The following is an 8865-nucleotide window of genomic DNA, read 5'->3' as shown; positions in this document are numbered from 1 at the left end:
CACTCCTGAAAGAAAGGATACTGTGGAGACATGGCTTAGCCACAGCCTAGGGGATGTTTCCCGAGTTCGAGTCTCGGTCGGGCACACAGTTTTAATCTGCCAGGAAGTTTAATATCAGCGCACACTGCGGTGCAGAGTGAAAATCTCATTCTAGCCTTTTTCTTGTTTCCATCGTAATTTCTGAATGTTGCGATATGTGGTGACCAAGGATACACGGTCGATGGTTTGTTAACCAGTTGAGAGGAAGTGATTCTCGATGAGACAGCTCCTACACTAAATGTTGTGGACCCTCAATGAAGTGACGGATGATTTATTACATTATAACTCGATTATCCCTTGCTACAATCCGCGAGAGATGACGGCGGCTCAGGTCAAACACCCATTTATGTTCACGACAGTTAATTTTGGCATAGGTGACCTTCACCGAGTTGAGGTAAACATGAGACAGCCGATGACAGTGAAATCTCATCATTGTCTGTAATCCCTTTCTCACGAATTTATAATAGAGACAGTTAAAACAGTTGCTTAGATTCGTATCTCACAATAATGAGGCCTTTTGTGTCCATAAATTGTTCATAGATTGTTAAATATGTGAAAGTAGGACTTTTTCGCATTTTCTTCATTCGAAGAGTGTACAATGTTACGAACTACATAAAGTGAAGTGCGTTTACCTCTGCTCCAGATTTATGTTCGCAATGACATTGAAGTTTACTTCATAACATTTTTAGCGATACCTTTAATATCCCTGCTTCACAAAAGAGTCCACGAAGCGAGGGTCCGATAAATAGCTTTATGGTACTCCGCAGAGCGCACACTTTGCTACGATTGAACGTTAGTCTTAGTAGGAACATGCGTGCTTTATTCTGCTAACATTAGTGATTTTCTTTTCATTTATTCTTCCCGAAGTCGCCCCTCATCTCTTATACAATTAGGTGCCTCATGGTTCAATTGCCTTGTTGATAAATCGCCTAAGGAAAAAAAAGAAAAAAAAAACGTCCTGTGTGCGAGAGGCAGAGGAACAAAGAGGTAAGTAGTTGTATCGGGTTGGTTGATTGTTAGATTAATTACCTAATTCTCCTTTTCATTTTCGAGAAGGAACGCCTTTACATAAAAGGAGACAATTAAAGATATTCCACGTGCTTTTTAATGGCTCACTTGCGACAATAATACAGTAAGACTAAACACCATATTTGTCACCCGTGCTACGAACTCAGCGCAAGCCACTGACTAGAGTCAACCGGATTGTGGCATATCTACAGGGCTGACGAACGTTAGCCCTTATTTATTAACAGACTCGCAGATGTTTGATGCTGTTTGGGATAATGCTACTTCACCTCAAGACATGGGGCTGGCTGTATGAACTTTGTGGTAGTCTGTATTACATGATGAACCATAGCGAACATATTTCCATTGTTACTTGTCGGCCACTGCCAAATGTTATGGTGGTGCACTTTATAAAAGAAGATAAATTTAATAAATTACTATATCTGTACCTTGGCAGTTAAAGAAAATTTACTCTTCTTTAGTGTTTTTACGAGATCTTATGTTTTCATCTAATGAAACAATAGAAAAATAATTAATGTTATCTCTAATTTTTGTTTAGGGGGATAAAACAGTTTATTTATCTCAGATTTAATGGATTTATCAATGTTTATTTGAATTAATTTTTAACTTTGTATACTGCTTTGTGGTTATATGTGTTTTCCTCTTTTTTTATGGGTTTTAACAAAGAATCTAACCAGAACGTGAACTCGTTCGTTCTCAGATTCAAGGCCTGAATACCAGTGTGGTGTCTAACATTACAGTTAGTTAGAATTAGCTGCTGATCCACAAACCGTTAGAGTTCATGTTGATAAAGGTGTTGGTAATGTTAATGAAAGCAACAGATATGGTCGATCAATGAAACTCACAAAAGAAAATGATCTTGTGGTAAAGGATAAAATTGGTGTCTGTGCCCAGTCACTTGCGAAACGTCTCATTTTCTCAGATAACTACGAGCAATGACGGAAGATCATTGGGAGGACAACTGTAAAATTATTTACTCATAAATGTTCCTGGAGGATGCTTATGTCCAACCAATAAAAACTATGCTTTCAGAAAAAGATATTATGGATCATTTGGCATTTACCGAAAGAATGATGTCCGATGGCTCCTATGATAGCAATCCTGAAGGAAAAAAGGTCTCCAAACAGTCAAGTCCTAAGCTCTATAGAGCACCTGTAGGCCAGTCTTCAAAGAACCTCGTCAACGGAAAGTTACTACAGGTGTTCAGGAGGAATTGAAATCACTCACTCCTGACGGTAAACCTGTAGGTAAGAGATGTAGAAGATCCAATATTTTTGTTTAGAGCTGCCGTTTCAGAAGACAACAGTCACTGCTCTTTCTCCAGCTGCCGGCAGAAACAGCACGCTTCACTGAGAGGAAAACATGCATGAGTTACAGCAATACATGAGCAGGTTTAAGGTGTAATATAGTTAACAGTAATAGGCATATCTGTCTTAGAGTGTTTGGTTCCGCTAGTGTTCTTCAAGGCAAAATCTTTCAAGAACCCTAAGATGAAAAAACATCAGTAGCTCTCTCGAGTGGATGACCCAATTTTGTGATGACCCATTGTTGCCGAGCCAGCCGAATACTTCAAAATATCTTTGAGTGGTTCTGAGTCTTTCAGTTGAATCATCAAGTGATGGGGTGGGAACGACTCTGCACACGCAAATTCACTGAATTTCCTATCTCTTGTGAAATAACTTTTCAACAAGATACCACAAAGATACCTACCACAGCTGAAAATGTGTGCCCCGACAGGGACTCGAACCCGGGATCTCCTACTTCGAATCCGGGTCGGGGTACACATTTTCAGCTGTCCACATCGAGGTATATCACCAACACCTGTCGGCAGCTGAGGTTTTCAGTTAGTCATACTTTTTAATAAGCATTCCTTGCCTTAACTGGGAAAACGGAACACTTAGGGGATAATTTTGTTGTCTGTTTGTTTGTCTGTCCATCTGTTACAAACCCTTTTCATCAGGATTGGGTAGACGTACCGTGTTGAAATTTATGTCACACAATAAGCTCTGTGGCCCATTGCCAGAGTAAGAAATTGAAAGCTTCGAAGTCAATGCAATTCAAAAACACGGCTTTTTGTGTCACACATTTTCTCGCAAACACACGCATCAAAACCTGCAGGTACTCCCCAATGAATTAAATTTATCAAGGATTAAGTTTTCACAGAACAACCAGAGGAGAAAAAAATAGTAAATGTGTAATTATATTACAAGAGGAAGTATTTCTTCTGTCTTTGTTATCCAACGTCAAATTTTAAAATAAAACAGTCAGTACATCTGCATTGAGGCTGACTGGGTCGCAGTCTTAAAAGTCAAACATCAGGCGAGAGATGACTTCATTGCTCATACCTGGCGTTTTGGAATTTGTCCATTATCAGATACGCAGGAGTGATTGTTGCACGTATATATGGCGTATCAAGTTTTATGTGACACAAACTTCCGCAGACTTATAATCTCTCCTGGATACCTGATGACGAATAAACTTCGAAACGCATTGTATGAGCAATAAAGTCATTCCTTCCATGATGTGTGACTTTTACCATCGCGGCCCTGTCGGCTGAATGGAGACTGAATTGAAGTGAAGTCCGCCCGAACAGGCTATGAAGGTCCAATGGGTACCGACCGACCGCCGTGTCATCCTCAGTCCACAGGAACCACTGGATACAGATATGGAGGGACATGTGGTCAGCACACAGCCCTCACGACCGTATGTCAGATTACGTGACAGGAGCCAATGCTTCTCAGTCAAGTAGTCATCAGTTTGCCTCACAAGTCTGAGTGCAACAGCGCTCGGCAGACCGGATGGTCCCCCATCCAATTTCTGGCCCAGTCCGACAGCGCTTAACATCGGTGATCTGACGGGAACCGGTGCTACCACTACGGCAAGGCCGTTGGCCCTGAATGGAGAGCTACTGATTATTATAGTAATGGTGGTATGCCTCCTGCATGACCTTGGCTCATTTGTATTATTGAAATTAAAAAATTCTCGAAAAATCTTGCAATCCATGGCACCAGGATCTTGCCAGTATTAATGTCGATAAAAGTTCCAAATCGTCAAGATTCTTGATTTCCAGAATCGGTGAACTGTCTATACATATAATTAAGATTGTACTGAACCCTTAGTCATGGAGACCTACTCGCATCTGGCTAACGTTTGTTTCTGAGTCATCAGCCTTTGGACAGTCAATGGCCCTGCCGTAGTGGTAACACCAGTTCACGTCACATCACCGACGTTAGGGGCTGTTGGGCTTCGGAAGCACTTGGATGGGGAACCACCTGGGTCTGCTGAGTACTGTTGGCAAGCGGGGCGCTCTCAGCCCTTGTGAGTTCAGTTAAGGAGCTACTTTATTGAGAAGTAGCGGCATCGGTCACGGGAACTTGTAACAGCCAGGAGAGCGGTGTGCCGACCACACTCCCCACTGTATTTGCATCCGGTGATGCGTAATGGTTGAGGATGACACGGCGGCAGGTAGGTATCGTTGGGTCTTCAAGGCCATCGCACCGGTTTAATGCGGCCCATCACATATATAGTCTCCTGCACTTACATCTTCATTTCAGAATAGCACTTCCTACCTACTTTCTCAATTATTTGTTGGGAATATTCAAATCTCGGTCTTTCTTCTATCATCATAGAGATTATTTCCCGGTGTCGTGACACATGTCCTATCATCCTGATCCTTGTTGTCTTTAGTATCTGTTTTATGATCCTTTTTTCCTGGGTGTGCCTCTCTGTCCAGTAACTGACCACCACGTCCTCCACTCTTTACAACAACCCTGGAATGACACTCCGCTTTCTGAGCCGCCAAAACCGACCACCGTCCCCAACCTGCCATACCCCCCTCTGACACGCAATGTGCTGCAGGCTATCTGGCCGCGGTAAAGCCGCCGGCTTCCAGAAGATGTACAAAGTTCGAAGCGGAGAGCCCGCTACACCCACTCGTCTTGCGCCGTGCAACCAAGGCTCGGAGTAGTGCCAGAAGCTACGCAAATTCTGACGTCTACGCTCCATAACTAGCGCTATAGCAGCTCTAATAGCTCACGCTCTTTCGAACAGGTAATTAGATAAGTTACGAATAACAGATCCACTGTACATTTTGTGAAGAGGAGGGAACATTACGGTATATACCGACAAGCAAGGTACCGAATCATAGGAGACACTTAAATTTCCCATCGAACTGAGAGTAATTTAGGACCATATGTAGGTTATAACTACATCAAGATGATTACTCTGCTATTTACAATTAAGTGCGTGGCAGACGTATCATAGAACCACCTTTAACGTACTTCTCTACCGTCCCACTGTCGAACAGCACTAGGGAGAAACGGACACATATCTTTCCGTGCGATCTCTGATTTAACTTATTTAATTATGATGGTCATTTTTCCCCTCAGTATGTTGGGGCAAACAAAATATTTTCAGACCGAGGAGAAAGTTGGTGATTGAAATTCATTACAAGGTCCTGCCACAACGAAAAACGACTTTGTTTTAAGGACTGCCGCCCCAATTCATGTATAATATCTATTGTACTATCTCCCCTATACAAATAAAGTGGCCATTCTTTGAACTTTTACCATGTCCTCCGTCAATCCTAGCTGATGCGGATCCCACACCGCACAGCAATACTCCAGAACAGGGTGGACAAGCGTAGTGTAAGGAGTCTCTTTTAGTAAACCTGTTACATTTTCTAAGTGTTCTGCCAACAAATCGCAGTCTTTGGTTTCCTTTCCCCACAACATTTTCTATGGGATCATTCCAATTGAAATTATTCGTAACTGTAATGCATAAATATTGGAAATAATCGTATCCTGGCAGAGGTCGGGAGTTCCCAGGCGGGGACTTCAGCCGCCAGGTTCTATGGCACATTGGGCGACTTGTACGTCGACAGTGTGGATGGAATGATGATGAAGGTAGCAGAACACCCAGTCCCTGAGGGGGGTTAATACCCCACCCCAGCCGGGAATCGAACCCGAGCCCCCGTGAGTGGCATTCCAACGCGCTGACTGTTAAGATAATGGAGCGGACTGCATAAATATTAAGTCGAGTTTACAGCCTTCAAATTTGAGTGATTTACCGTGTAACGAATTTAGCGGATTCTTGCTCATATGGATGATCTCACACTTCTCATGATTTAAAGCGAACTTTCACTCTTTGCAGCATACAGACTCTTTGTGTAAATCATTTTGCAATTCCTTTTGATCATTTAATGACATTACATAACGATAAATGACAACATTATTTGAAAACGATCTAAGAACAGTGCTCAGACACTCTCCTATATCGTTCATGTAGATCAGGATCAACAGTGTATTACACTTCCTATGGGAACGCCAGATGTCACTTCTGATTTCGAACTGTGCTATTGCTGATGGGATATCACGAATCTAGTCGCATACCTGAGACGATACTCTACAGGCACGCAATTTAATTAGAAGTGGCTTCTGAGGAATGGCATCATAGGCCTTCTGCAAACCTAAAAGCATGAAATCACTTACATGTCCCCTGTCGGTACTACCCAGCACTTAGTGAGAAGAAAGAGATAGTTTTGTTGCACAAGAACGATGTTATCTGAGTCCGTGTTGGCTATTGGTCAATAAATCTTTTGCCTTGAGGTGATTCATTATAACTAAACACAGTATATGTTCCAAAATCCTACTGCAAATCGATGTTAATAATATGGATCTGTAATTCAACGGATTCTTCCTATTTCCTGTCTTGGGTTTTAGTGTGTCTTGTGCAACTTTCCAGTCTGTGTGTACGGATCTTTCTACAAGAGAGCTGTTATACCATTGCTAATCGTGGAGTTACCACTCTCTGAAAGGACCCTGATTGGTATACAGTCTGGACCAGAAGCCTTGCCTTTCTTGTTATAACCTGCTCCGCTATCTTACAGTTATTTTTACAGACATGTGTATCAAGTGGAGTTTGATGTAGTTACTTTTAATGCAACCATCATTCTATTCCAGTTAAGGTATGTGCTAGGAATGTGATATTTAAGGAGAGCGTTTAAAACTTCTCATGGCTAAGGAAACATTGTCTCTTAACTGATCACGGCCACAGTAATTGGGAAAAAGTAGTAGTAACATGAGGACACAAACAGTCTTTACATGCACATCTCTCGATGGCTTTTTTGGACAGTTGAAATCGTCTGAAGCTTCAACTATTCGTGCCATGTTGGGACACATCTTGCTTCAGATGGAAATATTTTTTAAAAATTTTGCAGCAAAAAGGGAAATTTAGTACTTTTTCTCACACCCTATCATGCATTTTTGGAGGAGTCATTGTTTAATGATGGCCATAAGGATTAACCAAGGAACACCATAAGAAAACTTAAAGCCTGTGATTTAAAATCGTTCCACAGCAAAAGGGCTACTAATGCGGGCATTAACTGCAGGGTCTATGTCACTAGTTAGCTGTATGTAACGTAAACGTGCCTCAGGAAGAGAGATGAGGTTTTTTGCTCTAATAATATATATCCCCATGTATTTGGGCCTGTACCCCTCTAATCCACAAAAATAATAAGAAGCATGATTGTGTGACCGGGTTTGGTCTGGAACCCGTAGTAACCAGCAGCATGATTGTCAGTTATGGAGATATGAGACAGTGATGGAAGAAAGTACAGAGGTTTGTCTCCATCGACAGGGTACTCAGAGTACGCCAGGGAGAGCTTTCACATTCAGACTGCTGCGCTGGCCGAAGGCCGCTCGGTGCCTCATCTCCTAGCACTCTGGCTCGGCAGTGTATTTTCTCACTCCAGTTGCAATGGTGAGCATTGTCAGTTGCGAATCCGCAATCGCACCGCTTAGATTCTGGATTAACGTATTAGGATGTTTCGGTTATGAGTAAGCTTAATGCTACACACTTTCCTTTCAAATATTGAACCTTAGGAAATACAGGGTGTTTCAAAAATGACCGGTATATTTCAAACGGCAATACAAACTAAACGAGCAGCGATAGAAATACACCGTTTGTTGCAATATGCTTGGGACAACGGTACATTTTCAGGCAGACAAACTTTCCAAATTACAGTAGTTACAATTGTCAACAACAGATGGCACTGCGGTCTGGGAAACTCTATAGTACGATATTTTCCACATATCCACCATGCGTAGCAATAATATGGCGTAGTCTCTGAAAGAAATTACCCGAAACCTTTGACAACGTGTCTGGCGGAATGGCTTCACATGCAGATGAGATGTACTGCTTCAGCTGTTCAATTGTTTCTGGATTCTGACGGTACACCAGGTCTTTCAAGTGTCCCCACAGAAAGACGTCACAGGGGTTCATGTCTGGCGAATAGGGAGGCCAATCCACGCCGCCTCCTGTATGTTTCGGATAGCCCAAAGCAATCACAAGATAAATCGAAATATTCATTCAGGAAATTAAAGACGTCGGCCGTGCGATGTGGCCTGGCACCATCTTGCATAAACCACGAGATGCTCGCAGTGTCGTCTAAGGCAGTTTGTACCGCCACAAATTCACGAAGAATTTCCAGGTAGCGTGATGCAGTAATCGTTTCAGATCTGAAAAATGGGCCAATGATTCCTTTGGAAGAAATGGCGGCCCAGACCAGTACTTTTTGAGGATGCAGGGACGATGGGACTCCAACATGGGGCTTTTCGGTTCCCCATATGCGCCAGTTCTGTTTATTGACGAAGCCGTCCAGGTAAAAATAAGCTTCGCCAGTAAACCAAATGCTGCCCACATGCATATCACCGTCATCAATCCTGTGCACTATATCGTTAGCGAATGTCTCTCGTGCAGCAATGGCACCGGCGCCGAGGGATTGCCGCGTTTGAATTTTGT

The 8865-nt window shown here is 42.6% G+C and overlaps 1 pseudogene; it reads right to left on the bottom strand.

Moving 5' to 3' along the window:
• Window positions 1–3839: 3839 nt before the first annotated feature.
• On the bottom strand, window positions 3840–3957 carry LOC126337221 (5S ribosomal RNA; annotated as a pseudogene).
• Window positions 3958–8865: the final 4908 nt, after the last annotated feature.

Source organism: Schistocerca gregaria, chromosome 2 (assembly GCF_023897955.1).
Source record: "Schistocerca gregaria isolate iqSchGreg1 chromosome 2, iqSchGreg1.2, whole genome shotgun sequence".
Classification (NCBI taxonomy): Eukaryota; Metazoa; Arthropoda; class Insecta; order Orthoptera; family Acrididae; genus Schistocerca; species Schistocerca gregaria.
This window is presented reverse-complemented; position numbering and strand designations above follow the sequence as displayed.